The following is a 16,903-nucleotide window of genomic DNA, read 5'->3' as shown; positions in this document are numbered from 1 at the left end:
TAAAATCCAGAATGAAGTCTTACCTACCATTGAGCGTCTCGGCATTCCTCCCGAAAACAGTCGCCTCCATCCTCCCATAATATCTCTCCTCGCTCCATAGTATTCCTGAACGTCACAGCAGAGTCCCCAAGTTCCATAAAGTTGGGAAACGACTGAACATCAAGAATAGTGGACAAGTTGCTGCATAGATTTACGGGAGTTTTGTAGAAAAGGTAGGCCGAAAGTATTTCGCTATTCTATCTAATAATTTGCCGTTCTTGTATTTTTTTGGTGTGCCACATACTTTCCGCTTGTTTCCAAATGTAGCGCCGCAGCTCGCTATAACTGGACTACTAATATGTAAATCGTATTCATTGTATCTTTATAACTTCCGCTTTATACAACGTTAAATGCGCCCACTGCATGAGTTTGCTTTTGAAAAACATAATGATTTGAAGTCCTCTCGCGGTTATGGTCTGTCTATCGAACCTAAATCAATGTGATAATGATGTTCCAGTCGAAATGATCACGACTTTGTGGCTTTTGACGTCCTGATGTTTTATACCGGCTTAGTTGCCATATAGGCTACTTTGATTTATATGAATTGATATTGTGCCATGGTAACAACGATTGCGTACATTTGGTCTTCGCTGTAAACATTTGGCACTGTTGGTGAGGACCCTGCTGCTTTGACACGGGTGAGGGGGAGGAGCCATTTGGAAGTACACTATGTATACAAAAGTATGTGGACACCCCTTCAAATGAGTGGATTTGGCTATGTCAGCCACACCCATTGCTGACAGGTGTGCACGAACGAGCACACCGCCATGCAATCGCCATGTACCTACATTTACAGTAGAATGGCCTCACTGAAGAGCTCAGTGACTTTCAACGTGGCACCATCATAAGATGCCACCTTTTCCAACAAGTCAGTTCATCAAATTTCTGCCCTACTAGAGCTGCCCATGTCAGCTGTAAGCGCTGTTATTGTAAAATGGACATTTCTAGGAGCAACACAGGCTCAGCTGTGAAGAACAGAACCACCGAGTGCTAAAGCGCGTAGTACATAAAAAGCGGTCCTTCTGTAGCTCAGTTGGTAGAGCATGGCGCTTGTAACGCCAGGGTAGTGGGTTCGATTCCCGGGACCACCCATATGTAGAATGTATGCACACATGACTGTAAGTCGCTTTGGATAAAAGCGTCTGCTAAATGGCATATATTAAAAGCGTCTGTCCTTGGTTGCAACTCTCACTACCAAGTTCCAAACTGCCTCTGGAAGCAACGTCAGCACAATAACTGTTTGTCTGGAGCTTCATGTAATGGGTTTCCATGACCGAGTTGCCGCACACAAGCCTACAATCAACATGTGCAATGCAAAGCGTTGACTGGAGTGGTGTACAGCTGCCATTGGACCACGGAGCAGTGGACATGGGTTCTCTAGTGTGATGAATCACGCTTCAACATCTGGCAGACCGACAGACGAATCTGGGTTTGGTGGATGCCAGAAGAACGCTACCTGCCCCAATTAGAACACGTATGCGGAATTGAGCGGTTGGAAATCCCGTTCATTGGTCACCTGCGCTCCTTGTCTTTTCCTAAAAAACCGCTCCGTGCTCACAGGAAGAAAAAAACTCCTGCCCCAAATTCGCTCCATTCATTAAAATCACAATTTAACCAACACCCATCTATTTTTGTGACTACCTGGACCTACCAATTGTTTTTTAAGTATTGAAACTAAACCATATGGATTTTAATTAAACGTATTTTAATAAACATGAAAAGGTGAATGTTAGAAGTGAACATAATTTCAAATAGCCTACATGTCATATTAAACAGCATATAAACACTTTAAATAGGTGAGGAGCCAAACAGGGAGCCCGAGAAGGAACGAAAATGAATGATTTATGCTATATTATTTAAATGATTTCAAGACAATACGTTAAAAAGAAATACACTGTGAAGCATTTGCGAGTGCGACACAATAGGCTGGTGTGGACATAAAGAGCTCAGCATTTAATTAAACAACATTTCATTGTATTAAATTATTCTAATCTATACATTGCGCATAAAGGTTGCGACTTACTTAGAATTAAATACAAATTAAACATGAAATGACTTAGTGCCTTTGAATTCATTTTTAGAATACATTTTTAGAAAAAAGAGTCTGGCCAGTCTGTGGCTTCTGGCTCCTGGCTCATGTGATGGTGCCTGGACAGCAGGCCAGAAGCGGAGAATATCCTCTCCACACTTGCAAAGCAACTGGGGATGATAAACACCCCGTTGGCCACTCTTGCCAGGCTGGGCAGAGAGGCAAAGTTTTTTTTTAAACAATTGGTGTATATAGGTAGAGGTTTTTAGGCAAAATATCCCAATCAAAACGGAAAGCTCATGGAACTTGGGAATATGCCAGGCCTATTGGGCCAAAATCAATTATGGCCCATTGTATAGATAATAAAACGAAGATGAACGAAACGTTTAAAGAGATCAGATTTTTAGTTTATAAATACTTTGCTACAATGACACACTTGGTTAACGACCCACCTCGTTACTTTCTTTTAGCATGGTATGCACGTAGTAAGTACACCATAATGCTTTTGGGATAAGTGTCTTCAGATTCCATAATGATTAGTTGTCGACACTACATCACCGCACTCCCTCTCTTCCTCTTGGTTCTCATCTTTGTAAGTCACCTTGATCTAGTAACTGTGTTTTACCAGTTTCTGTATGAAAATATTTAGCGAACTCCATGACAGTAACTAAAGCAAGGGGCGGGTATGACCTGAGCTCGTGAAGTGAGCACTACTAGAGAGAAATTGGAACGGGCAAGAAGGCGAAAGCTCCTATACCTTTGAGAATCTCGCTCCACGCTCCAGTCAAATTAGGCACACTCCACTCTTCGCTTCGCTCTGCTCACATGCTCTGGCCACAATGCATAGTGCCAAAAACGTATGGATAAGAGCATCTGCTAAATGACTCAAATGTAAAATGTAAACTGTAAAGTTTGGTGGTGGAGGAATAATGGTCTGGGGCTGTTTTTCATAGTTCGGGCTAGTTAGTTCGAGTGAAGGGAAGTCTTTTACTACAGCATACAATGACATTCTAGACAATCCTGTGCTTCCAACTTTGTGGCACCAGTTTGGGGAAAGCACTTTCCTGTTTCAGCATGAAAATGCCCCGTGCACAAAGTGAGGTCCATACAGAAATGGTTTGTCGAGATCAGTATGGAAGAACTTGACTTGCTTGCGTAGAGCCCTGACCTCAACCCCATTGAACATCTTTGGGATGAATTGGAACGTTGACTGCGAGCCAGGCCTAATTGCCCAACATCAGTGCCCGACCTCACTAATGCTGTTGTGGCTGAATGGAAGCAAGACCCCGCAGCAATGTTCCAACATCTAGTGGAAAGCCTTCCCAGAAGAGTGGAGGCTGTTTTGCAGCAACAGGCAAACCAACTCCATATTAATGCCCATGATTTTGGAATGAGATGTTCCATGAGCAGGTGTCCACATACTTTTAGTCATGTAGTGTATTTTGAGTTCATAGAGATATAACGTTTTTAAACGTCACTCATTGGCAAAGTCAAATACGGTATTCTAACACAGTAGTAGACCTATTATTAGAGTATTTTCCAATTACGAGGAATACTTCTAAACATATTTCCATATAGGGGTAGGCTTAATATAATACAAAATAATTCACCAGGCAAAGTAAATTGTATACCAGTGCCACATGACACAAATGTCCCAAATAATTTCTACCCCATAAATCTGTAGATAATTTCACATTTGTAATGTTCGACCTGCTGATGCAAGACTGTAGGCTACAGTGTTACCCACTTTTTTCTTATTTTATAGTAAGCCACAATAACTGACCTTTTCATACTTATGCCCTCCTATTTTACCTTCATCAAAAGTAATTCTGCCCAATTTCATACGTTCCTGGAGATCAAACATAATTTTTTGATGGTGGATCTTAGACATTCAATCCACCTGTTGATGCTTAGGCCTATAGTTTCAACTCAGTGACTGGAGTGACACATTTACTCTGTTTGAGATTTGAGAGAACTGCTCCCATTGCTACATATAGGACTGTAGAGTTATTAGTCAAATGATCTGTGTTTTTTTCTCTGTTTCTATTAAAACTTCCCTGGCCAGAGAACAAAGTAACAAAATAACAGGAACTGGGTTTTCCATTAGGCTCATTCTATAAACAGAGGTTGTCACAATACATGCATACAAATGTCAATTACAGCTAAAAGTTTCCAAGTTTTTTTTCTAGGCTATATCAAATTCTTTGCTCTTACCAGGAACTGAATGACCAAACCAACAGTAGTTACAAAAAAATGAAACATTTTAAACAGCTTCAAATCATGACAAAGGGACTTTTATTGTCTATGTGGCCATGATTCTACCTACATACAAAGGCCTCTTTCCCTCTGCAAAATTGAGTGTGTTATTAATGTTTCAGCGAAATACAGAATTATTTTCGGTCCTATTGCCAGGGTCTATCTCTCCTCTTCTGTCCTTATCTGTTTTGCTCTGTTCTCGGCTAGTTTCTGTACAGTCCACTTATAACATCATCAAATTAGCATCTCACTTCCCAACCTATTCTTCCTAACATTTAACAAGTATTGAAATGAACTAGGGTTATGTTTTATGATCCTGTTATTAACGTGTATTAGGCTAAAAATCAACATCCAAGAATCACTCAGCCTGCTCAGTAATAAGCTGATAATCCCTTCGTAATAACACATTGTAAAAAGGGATTTTTACAAGTTCCTATTCTGAATATGCCTGCAGGGCCTACACTCCGTATGTATGAAACACATTGGTAGACACTGACAGACACAGTATGTACAGTACCCTGGGCCATGGTTGTTCACTGAGCCTGTAGCAGCCAGTCAGAGAGCCTTAGGTTGATCTCCTTAGGGCCACATCTGCTCCATCCTGGGGCAAAAATGTCCTTCACCCTGAATGCTCCTGCTAGACCAGCTGAAATCTGCTCCCTAATGCTGTAGAGAGCAGGAAAATCACACCCCACCCGGCAAGCTACTTAAAGCTACTCAAGACCTTTAAACACACACATACATATTGGCCTAGCCCTAGGTGTCATGCAGGTGAAAGAGGACCCAAAAGCGACTTAACAGAAACAGAGTTTATTCAAGTCCAAACAGGGAATAACAGAAATCCTCTAGTCTGTAGAGGGGAATAACAGGAGAAGCGGCCACAGACTGCAGGTCGCTTCGGGTAGGCGCAGGCCGTAGTTGACAGAGACACCTGCTCACACGCAGCATCTGATGAAGGCAAAAAACACGACAGGACAGGGCGATACACAATCACAGCAAAAACACGACAGGACAGGGCGATACACAATCACAGCACGGTGAATTCTAAACAAGGAACCGACGGGACAGGAACGGAACACAAAGGAATAAATAGGGACTCTAATCAGGGAAAGGATCGGGAACAGGTGTGGGAAGACTAAATGATGATTAGGGGAATAGGAACAGCTGGGAGCAGGAACGGAACGATAGAGAGAAGAGAGAGCGAGAGAGTGAGAGAGGGAGGGGGAGAGAGAGGGATAGAAAGAGGGAAAGAACCAAATAAGACCAGCAGAGGGAAACGAATAGAATGGGGAGCACAGGGACAAGACATGATAATAAATGACAAACATGACAGTACCCCCCACTCACCGAGCGCCTCCTGGCGCACTCGAGGAGGAATCCTGGCGGCAACGGAGGAAATCATCGATGAGTGAACGGTCCAGCACGTCCCGAGACGGAACCCAACTCCTCTCCTCAGGACCGTAACCCTCCCAATCCACTAAGTATTGGTGACCCCGTCCCCGAGAACGCATGTCCATGATCTTATGTACCTTGTAAATAGGTGCGCTCTCGACAAGGACGGGAGGGGGGAGGGAAGACGAACGGGGGTGCGAAGAAAGGGCTTAACACAGGAGACATGGAAGACAGGATGGACGCGACGAAGATGTCGCGGAAGAAGCAGTCGCACAGCGACAGGATTGACGACTTGGGAGACACGGAACGGACCAATGAACCGCGGAGTCAACTTACGAGAAGCTGTCGTAAGAGGAAGGTTGCGAGTGGAAAGCCACACTCTCTGGCCGCAACAATACCTTGGACTCTTAATCCTGCGTTTATTGGCGGCTCTCACCGTCTGTGCCCTGTAACGGCAAAGTGCAGACCTCACCCTCCTCCAGGTGCGCTCACAACGTTGGACAAACGCTTGAGCGGAGGGAACGCTGGACTCGGCAAGCTGGGATGAGAACAGAGGAGGCTGGTAACCCAGACTACTCTGAAACGGAGATAACCCGGTAGCAGACGAAGGAAGCGAATTGTGAGCGTATTCTGCCCAGGGGAGCTGTTCTGCCCAAGACGCAGGGTTTCTGAAAGAAAGGCTGCGTAGTATGCGACCAATCGTCTGATTGGCCCTCTCTGCTTGACCGTTAGACTGGGGATGAAACCCGGAAGAGAGACTGACGGACGCACCAATCAAACGACAGAACTCCCTCCAAAACTGTGACGTGAATTGCGGGCCTCTGTCTGAAACGGCGTCTAACGGAAGGCCATGAATTCTGAATACATTCTCAATAATGATTTGTGCCGTCTCCTTAGCGGAAGGAAGTTTAGCGAGGGGAATGAAATGTGCCGCCTTAGAGAACCTATCGACAACCGTAAGAATCACAGTCTTCCCCGCAGACAAAGGCAGACCGGTAATGAAGTCTAAGGCGATGTGAGACCATGGTCGAGAAGGAATGGGGAGCGGTCTGAGACGACCGGCAGGAGGAGAGTTACCCGACTTAGTCTGCGCGCAGTCCGAACAAGCAGCCACGAAACGGCGCGTGTCACGCTCCTGAGTCGGCCACCAAAAGCGCTGGCGAATAGACGCAAGAGTGCCTCGAACACCGGGATGACCAGCTAACTTGGCAGAGTGAGCCCACTGAAGAACAGCCAGACGAGTGGAAACAGGAACGAAAAGGAGGTTACTAGGACAAGCGCGTGGCGACGCAGTGTGCGTGAGTGCTTGCTTAACCTGTCTTTCAATTCCCCAGACTGTTAACCCGACAACACGCCCATAAGGAAGAATCCCCTCGGGATCAGTAGAAGCCACAGAAGAACTAAACAGACGGGATAAGGCATCAGGCTTGGTGTTCTTGCTACCCGGACGGTAAGAAATCACAAACTCGAAACGAGCGAAAAACAACGCCCAACGAGCTTGACGGGCATTAAGTCCTTTGGCAGAACGGATGTACTCAAGGTTCTTATGGTCTGTCCAAACGACAAAAGGAACGGTCGCCCCCTCCAACCACTGTCGCCATTCGCCTAGGGCTAAGCGGATGGCGAGCAGTTCACGGTTACCCACATCATAGTTGCGCTCAGATGGCGACAGGCGATGAGAAAAATAAGCGCAAGGATGAACCTTATCGTCAGACTGGAAGCGCTGGGATAGAATGGCTCCCACGCCTACCTCTGAAGCGTCAACCTCGACAATGAATTGTCTAGTGACGTCAGGAGTAACGAGGATAGGAGCGGACGTAAAACGTTCTTTTAGAAGATCAAAAGCTCCCTGGGCGGAACCGGACCACTTAAAACACGTCTTGACAGAAGTAAGAGCTGTGAGAGGGGCAGCAACTTGACCGAAATTACGAATGAAACGCCGATAGAAATTAGCGAAACCTAAAAGCGCTGCAACTCGACACGTGACCTTGGAACGGGCCAATCACTGACAGCTTGGACCTTAGCGGAATCCATCTGAATGCCTTCAGCGGAAATAACGGAACCGAGAAAAGTAACGGAGGAGACATGAAAAGAGCACTTCTCAGCCTTTACGTAGAGACAATTCTCTAAAAGGCGCTGTAGAACACGTCGAACGTGCTGAACATGAATCTCGAGTGACGGAGAAAAAAATCAGGATATCGTCAAGATAGACAAAAACAAAGATGTTCAGCATGTCTCTCAGAACATCATTAACTAATGCCTGAAAAACAGCTGGCGCATTGGCGAGACCGAACGGCAGAACCCGGTACTCAAAATGCCCTAACGGAGTGTTAAACGCCGTTTTCCACTCGTCCCCCTCTCTGATGCGCACGAGATGGTAAGCGTTACGAAGGTCCAACTTAGTAAAGCACCTGGCTCCCTGCAGAATCTCGAAGGCTGATGACATAAGGGGAAGCGGATAACGATTCTTAACCGTTATGTCATTCAGCCCTCGATAATCCACGCAGGGGCGCAGAGTACCGTCCTTCTTCTTAACAAAAAGAACCCCGCCCCGGCCGGAGAGGAAGAAGGCACTATGGTACCGGCGTCAAGAGACACAGACAAATAATCCTCGAGAGCCTTACGTTCGGGAGCCGACAGAGAGTATAGTCTACCTCGAGGAGGAGTGGTCCCCGGAAGGAGATCAATACTACAATCATACGACCGGTGAGGAGGAAGGGAGTTGGCTCGGGACCGACTGAAGACCGTGCGCAGATCATGATATTCCTCCGGCACTCCTGTCAAATCGCCAGGTTCCTCCTGAGAAGTAGGGACAGAAGAAACGGGAGGGATGGCAGACATTAAACACTTCACATGACAAGAAACGTTCCAGGATAGGATAGAATTACTAGACCAATTAATAGAAGGATTATGACATACTAGCCAGGGATGACCCAAAACAACAGGTGTAAACGGTGAACGGAAAATCAAAAAAGAAATAGTCTCACTGTGGTTACCAGATACTGTGAGGGTTAAAGGTAGTGTCTCAAATCTGATACTGGGAAGATGACTACCATCTAAGGCGAACATGGGCGTAGGCTTCTCTAACTCTCTGAAAGGAATGTCATGTTTCCGAACCCATGCTTCGTCCATGAAACAACCCTCAGCCCCAGAGTCTATCAAGGCACTACATGTAGCACCCGAACCGGTCCAGCGTAGATGGACCGACAAAGTAGTACAGGATTTTGATGGAGAGACTTGAGTAGTTGCGCTCACCTGTAGCCCTCCGCTTACAGATGAGCTCTGGCTTTTACTGGACATGAATTAACAAAATGTCCAGCAACTCCGCAATAGAGGCACAGGCGGTTGGTGATCCTCCGTTCCCTCTCCTTAGTCGAGATGCGAATCCCTCCCAGCTGCATGGGCTCAGTCTCAAAGCCAGAGGAGGGAGATGGTTGCGATGCGGAGCAGGGAAACACCGTTGATGCGAGCTCTCTTCCACGAGCCCGGTGACGAAGATCTACCCGTCGTTCTATGCGGATGGCGAGAGCAATCAAAGAGTCCACATCTGAAGGAACCTCCCGGGAGAGAATCTCATCCTTAACCACTGCGTGGAGTCCCTCCAGAAAACGAGCGAGCAGCGCCGGCTCGTTCCACTCACTAGAGGCAGCAAGAGTGCGAAACTCAATAGAATAATCCGTTATGGACCGTTCACCTTGGCATAAGGAAGCCAGGGCCCTAGAAGCCTCCCCACCAAAACTGAACGGTCAAAAACCCGAATCATCTCCTCTTTAAAGTTCTGGAACTTGTTAGAGCAATCAGCCCTTGCCTCCCAGATAGCTGTGCCCCATTCTCGAGCCCGGCCAGTAAGGAGTGAAATGACGTAAGCAACCCGAGCTCTCTCTCTAGAGTATGTGTTGGGTTGGAGAGAGAACACAATCTCACACTGCGTGAGAAAGGAGCGGCACTCAGTGGGCTGCCCGGAGTAGCAAGGTGGGTTATTAACCCTAGGTTCTGGAGGCTCGGCAGGCCAGGAAGTAACAGGTGGCACGAGACGTAGACTCTGGAACTGTCCAGAGAGGTCGGAAACCTGAGCGGCCAGGTTCTCCACGGCATGGCGAGCAGCAGACAATTCCTGCTCGTGTCTGCCGAGCATGGCTCCTTGGATCTCGACGGCAGTGTAACGAGCGTCTGAAGTCGCTGGGTCCATTCCTTGGTCGGTTCCTTCTGTCATGCAGGTGAAAGAGGACCCAAAAGCGACTTAACAGAAACAGAGTTTATTCAAGTCCAAACAGGGAATAACAGAAATCCTCTAGTCTGTAGAGGGGAATAACAGGAGAAGCGGCCACAGACTGCAGGTCGCTTCGGGTAGGCGCAGGCCGTAGTTGACAGAGACACCTGCTCACACGCAGCATCTGATGAAGGCAAAAAACACGACAGGACAGGGCGATACACAATCACAGCAAAAACACGACAGGACAGGGCGATACACAATCACAGCACGGTGAATTCTAAACAAGGAACCGACGGGACAGGAACGGAACACAAAGGAATAAATAGGGACTCTAATCAGGGGAAAGGATCGGGAACAGGTGTGGGAAGACTAAATGATGATTAGGGGAATAGGAACAGCTGGGAGCAGGAACGGAACGATAGAGAGAAGAGAGAGCGAGAGAGTGAGAGAGGGAGGGGGAGAGAGAGGGATAGAAAGAGGGAAAGAACCAAATAAGACCAGCAGAGGGAAACGAATAGAATGGGGAGCACAGGGACAAGACATGATAATAAATGACAAACATGACACTAGGCCTGTATCTTGTGCTACTCCATGATGTTAACTGTAGCCACATTTATTATTGAAGTCTGGCTCTAAGATAAGTTTAGCATGACCCCTGTGAGGGAAATTAGCTCAACGCCTTTCACTAAGAGCAGCTGAAAAAAGTGTCGTGGTAGCTAAGAAGCTATTCATCCACTAAGCTCTTCTTCCTGTTTAAAGCCCTGTATGCTATGCTCATATCATACACTAAATTGCCAAAAGTATGTGGACACCTGCTCGTCGAACATCTCATTCTCAAATCATGGGCATTAATATGGAGTTGGTCCCCCTTTGCTTCTACTCTTTTGTGAAGGCTTTCCACTAGATGTTGGAACATTGCTGCTGGGACTTGCTTCCATTCAGTCACAAGAGCATTAGTGAGGCCGGGCACTGATGTTGGGCGATTAGACCTGGCTCGTAGACGTCTTTCCAATTCATCCCAAAGGTGTTCAATGGGGTTGAGGTCAGGGCTCTGTGCAAGCCAGTCAAGTTTTTCCACACCAATCCCGACAAACTATTTCTGGTTGGACCTTGCTTTGTACACAGGGGCATTGTCATGCTGAAACAGGAAAGGGCCTTCCCCAAACTGATGCCACAAAGTTGAAAGCACAGATTCGTCTAGAATGTCATTGTATGCTTTAGCGTTAAGATTTCCCTTCACTGAAAAAAAGGGTCTTATCTCAAACCATTATTCCTCCTTCACCAAACTTTAGAGTTGGCACTATGCATTTGGTCAGTAGCGTTCTCCTGGCATCCACCAAACCCAGATTCATCTGACGGAATGACAGATGGTGAAGCGTGATTAATCATTCCACAGAACGCATTTCCACTGATCCAGAGTACAATGGTGGCGAGCTTTACACCACTCCAACCAGGGGCAGGTGTTTAAATTATGCAGTATTAGCAATAGCAAAATAAGAGTCTGGTAGTAGCAGTTGTGATGTGTGTAGCGTGAGTGTGTGTGTAGCACCATTTCAAGTAGATGTCCTGGATGGGTGGGATCATGGCCCCAGTAATGTACTGGGCCATCATCACCACCCGACTGGCTCCAAGCAGCAAAGTCTAGGCCTTTATCCTTTGTCAATGTGTGAGTTAAACTCTTAGGCTACATTGCATGAGTTCATTTCTTTAATCAGTGGAATATTCTTAGTTATCTTTGTCTTTGAGCAAACAGACCAATTAGGCTCCATGCTTTCATTGCTGAGTTGGATGTCCCTTCAGCTGTAATCATAATAAACATCATGACATTATTTGTTGTTACAAGAGTGGGGAAACGCACTGTAAAAGTTAAATGTTATGGCAAAAACTAAGTGTTGTAATCTCTCGTTATTTCTTGATGTTTTGCCCCTAGAGGGTAACAATCCTCAAACCACTTCCTGCACCGTAATTGACGAAACCGTTGTGTTCTGGAATGCACATTATTGGATCACCATCCATAACTCACAGCAGGGTCGTCTGGTCCATGAAATCTCCGACTGGACCATTCATTATGAGGAGCTGAGGAGCACAAAAGCATTTCTCAGCCCTCTCCAGTCCTCAAGGTCAGAGTCTACACAGCTTCCCTCTAATAGTCTGCTGTAGCCAGCTGGGATGAGGAAAATGCAGTCTAGCTGTGGCTTCTCTAATCGGCCAAATCAATAAGCCAGATGACAGCTAACCTAGCTCGGAAAGTCTCCTTTGTGTCCCACCTGATAGTTCTACATCGTCTTGTTTTATGTTTTCTCCCTTTTTTTTCTTTTTTGTTGTTGCTATGCCTTTAGTTTAGATGTGTTTTGTGGCTGACTTTTCAGGATTCTTGAAGGTGCCCATCGGTGTTAGAGATAGGATGAAGAGCTCTATGTACATTTTGTGTTTACTCTGGTATCCAGAGGATGAGACACATAAGTGGGGTTTGATGCACATGGGTGAACACCTCACAGCGTGTTTGACCTCCGACTGCTTGTATTTTTATTGATTTATTTCACCTTTATTTAACCAGGTAGGCCAGTTGAGAACAAGTTCTCATTTACAACTGTGACCTGGCCAAGATAAAGCAAAGCAGTGCGACAAAAATAACAACACAGAGTTACACGTAAACAAACGTACAGTCAATAACACAATAGAAAATAAAAATAGAAAGATCTATGTACAATGTGTGCAAATGTAGAAGAGTAGGGAGGTAAGGCAATAAATAGGCCATAGAGGCAAAATAATTACAATTTAGCATTAACACTGGAGTGGTAGATTTGCAGATGAGGATGTGCAAGTAGAAATACTGGGGTGCAGACGAGCAAGAGGGTAAGTAATAATATGGGGATGAGTTGGGTGTTCTATTTACAGATTGGCTGTGTACAGGTACAGTGATCGGTAAGCTGCTCTGACAGCTGATGCTTAAAGTTAGAGAGGGAGATATAAGACTCCAGTTTCAGAGATTTTTGCAATTCACTCCAGTCATTGACAGTAGAGAACTGGAAGGAAAGGCGGCCAAAGTAAGTGTTGGCTTTGGGGATGACCAGTGCAATATACCTGCTGGAGCACGTGCTACGGTTGGGTGTTGCTATAGTGACCAGTGAGTTGAGATACGGCTGGGCTTTACCTAGCAAAGACTTATACTTTCTTAGTTCTAAAAACGAAGACTTTCTTAGTTCTAAAAAAAAGTGTAGAACTAAGAACAGATATAGCCCTTGGTTCACCCCGGACGTGACTGCCCTTGACCAGCACAAAAACACCCTGTGGCGTACTGCACTAGCTTCAAACAGTCCCGCGATATGCAACTTTTCAGGGAAGTCAGGAACCAATATACACAGTCAGTTAGGAAAGCTAAGGCTAGCTTTTTCAAACAGAAATGTGCATCTTGCAGCACTAATCCCCCCCCCCCCCCCCCCTCATTTGTCCTTCACCCAAATCCAGATAGCTGATGTTCTGAAAGAGCTGCAAAATCTGGATCCCTACAAATCAGCTGGGCTAGACAATCTGGACCCTCTCTTCCTAAAATTATCCGCCGCCATTGTTGCAACCCCTATTTAACCTCTCTTTCGTATCGTCTGAGGTTCCTAAAGATTTTAAAGCTGCAGTCATCCCCCTCTTCAAAGGGGGGAGACACTCTGGACCCAAACGGTTACAGACCTATATCCATCCTGCCCTGCCTTTATAAAGTCTTCGAAAGTCAAGTGAACCAACAGATCACCGACCATTTCGAATCCCACCGTACCTGCTCCACTATGCAATCTGTTTTCCGAGCTGGTCACGGGTGCACCTCAGCCACGCTCAAGGTCCTAAACAATATCATAACTGCCATCGATAAAAGACAATACTGTGCAGCCGTCTTCTTCGCCGTGGCTAAGGCTTTCGACTCTGTCAATCACCACATTCTTTGTGGTCCCTGTGCTTGTGTTAAAAATAACCACCCGATATGTAATTAATATATTTTTTTTTTGTGGTTGGGTAGCTAGACAATATTTTGATTACACACAGTGGTTAATGATATGGTTCTTCACTAATGTTATAAGCATACATAAGCAGAACCTAATTATGTATCCATTGAAAAGCTATCTGTCTCTCCCTCACGATCCCGAAATGCTTTTGAGAGTAGGCGGAAGTACTCACACAACAATGCTCACTTCCTGGTTGAGAGAGAAATCAAAACCTAACTATTCCTCGTGCCTCATTGCAGTCTTACACCCCCTCTCTCTGCATAATTCAATTTAGTGAATTTACTCAATTTCGCCCACTTGGTAAAGTGTGTTCATGGGCTTGGCATCTGAGGAGACTGAAGAGAATGCTGCAGGCATTCTCTCACGGAAGCAGGGAGGGAGGGTACAAGGCACAAATTCCCCAGTAATGAGAAGCACATCTTCAGTCTGATGCTGTTCAAATCAAACCCCACACCACTGTCATGGCTGTCATGGTGTGTCAAACTGAGACTAGGCCTCATAGCTAGGATAACACAGAGTCTTGTCCTCCGACCTTTTCCCATGGTGATAAGAACTTGGCCAGATGTTTGCAATACACATAAAGCCCCAGCCACACTACTTGAGTGAAGTGTGATAGAAGGGGCTATACATTAAGTGTACTAGGGCTGACCCCATTTAGTCGACTGGTAGATTGTTTGGTCGATAGGCTGTTGGTCGACCGAGATTTCTTTAGTCGGGCATTCGCACAGTTTTTTTCATGGAGCACAAGACACCTGTCTGATTCACGCCTGTCTCAGTAGACTAATTCATTGCGGAGGCCACGGGATGGCACAATCCATCACTCTGAGACATGATACTGACTCAATTAATTTGTAACAAATGCGCCTTCTCCTGTGTTGAATATGGTCGCTGTCCGCGGTTCTGAAACATAATCAGTGCTCTGTAGAACATCTTCAGTGCTCTGTAGAATTGGCTCCTTTCCCTATGATGCTATGTGCATAATTGCAAAATGAACCAGCATATTGGGATTGAGAACAATGTGGTGGAAGCAGCAGCAGCAGAGACGAGGAAACAGCTCTTGTTTTAAGCCCTTTTCGGATGGGATTAGTTTTACTGGGGGTGGTCAGGTAATGTAATTATGTGCACAAGCACAATACACCACATCTGTCAATTTTGTTCCGTCCGAATCTGCCATGTCAGTAATCTGTACATGGCAGGAGAGTAACAATTCCAGACAAAATAACTCCAAGGTCCTCTGATAATACTAGTCCTGTGCGAATCGACATCCCTGTGTTCTGGGAGAAATGTCTATGTTTGGCGGGTGTTGCTCAAGGTTTCAGCACAAAAACAATATCTGATTCGATACATTGAAAGAAGTTTTACGAATAGCCTATATATGAACGGCCTACATGTATCAACTTTCCCAGTGAATGCTTTTGTTCATATGTTTTGTGCGTATGAGTTGAATATTTTCAAATGCATCAGTAAAAAACATTGTGCCTATTTATTGTAACCCTTGCTGTTAATAGATCGCAAAGCAGCATACAACTGACCTAAACATTTGGAAAGGACAAGCTCACTTTCACATCCATTGCCTTAAAACGCATCTAAAGTGCAAGTGCACTGTTTAGCTCACATCTGAAGGCTTGGAGGCATTTAGGACGTCTACTGCGGATTGTACACTTCCTCAATTCAAATATTATTGCGACACTATACCAAAGATGGTTAGGTATTGTTTAGAAATTCGGGAATCAAGCTCAAGCCTCCCCAGCTTCTCCTTCACCCAAATCCAGATAGCAGATGTTCTGAAAGAGCTACAAAAACCTGGGTCCTTACAAATCAGCTGGGCTAGACAATCTGGACCCTCTCTTTCTAAAACTTTCCGCTGCTATTGTTGCAACCCCTGTTACCAGCCTGTTCAACCTCTCTTTCGTATCGTCCGAGATCCCCGAAGATTGGAAAGCTGCCGCGGTCATTCCCCTCTTCAAAGGGGGTGACACTCTAGACCCAAACTGCTATACACCTATATCTATCCTGTCCTGCATCTCTAAAGTCTTCAAAAGCCAAGTTAATAAACAGATCACTGACCATTTCGAATCCCACCGTACCTTCTCCGCTGCGCAATCCGGTTTCCGAGCTGGTCACGGGTGCACCTCAGCCACGCTCAAGGTTCTAAATGATATCTTAACCGCCATCGATACAAGACAGTACTGTGCAGTCTTCATCGACCTGGCCAAGGCTTTCGACTCTGTCAATCACCGTATTCTTATCGGCAGACTGAACAGCCTTGGTTTCTCTTAACGACTGCCTCGCCTGGTTCACTAACTACTTTGCAGACAGTGTCAAATCAGAGGGTCTGTTGTCCGGACCTCTGGCAGTCTTTATGTGGGTACCACAGGGTTCAATTCTCGTGCCGACTCTTTTCTCTGTATATATCAATGATGTCGCTTTTGCTGCGGGTGATTCCCTGATCCACCTCTACGCAGACGACACCATTCTGTATACTTCTGGCCCTTCCTTGGACACTGTGCTAACTAACCTCCAAAAGAGCTTCAATGCCATACAACACTCCTTCCGTGGCCTCCAACTGCTCTTAAACGCTAGTAAAACTAAATGCATGCTTTTCAACCTTTCGCTGCCCGCACCCGCCTGCCCGACTAACATCACCACCCTGGACGGTTCTGACCTAGAATATGTGAACTATAAATACCTAGGTGTCTTGCTAGACTGTAAACTCTCTTTCCAGACTCATATTAAACATCTCCAATCCAAAATCAAATCTAGAATTGGCTTTCTATTTCGCAACAAAGCCTCCTTCACTCACGCTGCCAAACGTACCCTGGTAAAACTGACTAACCTACCGATCCTCGACTTCGGCGATGTCATCTACAAAATAGCTTCTAATACTCTACTCAGCAAACTGGATGCAGTCTATCACAGTGCCATCCATTTTGTTACCAAATGACCTTATACCACCCACCACTGCGACCTGTATGCTCTTGT

At 45.7% G+C, this 16,903-nt stretch overlaps 1 protein-coding gene across 1 annotated transcript in view; it reads left to right on the top strand.

The window, feature by feature from the left end:
• Positions 1 to 103: 103 nt before the first annotated feature.
• The window catches only part of LOC124000611 (solute carrier family 45 member 3-like), a 76,582-nt gene continuing 59,782 nt past the window's right edge, over positions 104 to 16,903 (top strand). The window contains exon 1 of the mRNA XM_046307158.1: positions 104 to 212. The gene's annotated coding sequence lies outside the window, so the exon portion shown is untranslated. The remainder of the gene's footprint in view (positions 213 to 16,903) is intronic.

The sequence above is a fragment of the Oncorhynchus gorbuscha genome, linkage group LG01, assembly GCF_021184085.1.
Source record: "Oncorhynchus gorbuscha isolate QuinsamMale2020 ecotype Even-year linkage group LG01, OgorEven_v1.0, whole genome shotgun sequence".
NCBI classification, from domain to species: Eukaryota; Metazoa; Chordata; class Actinopteri; order Salmoniformes; family Salmonidae; genus Oncorhynchus; species Oncorhynchus gorbuscha.
Note: the sequence above shows the minus strand (reverse complement) of the source record. Positions and strands in the feature narration are given on the sequence as shown.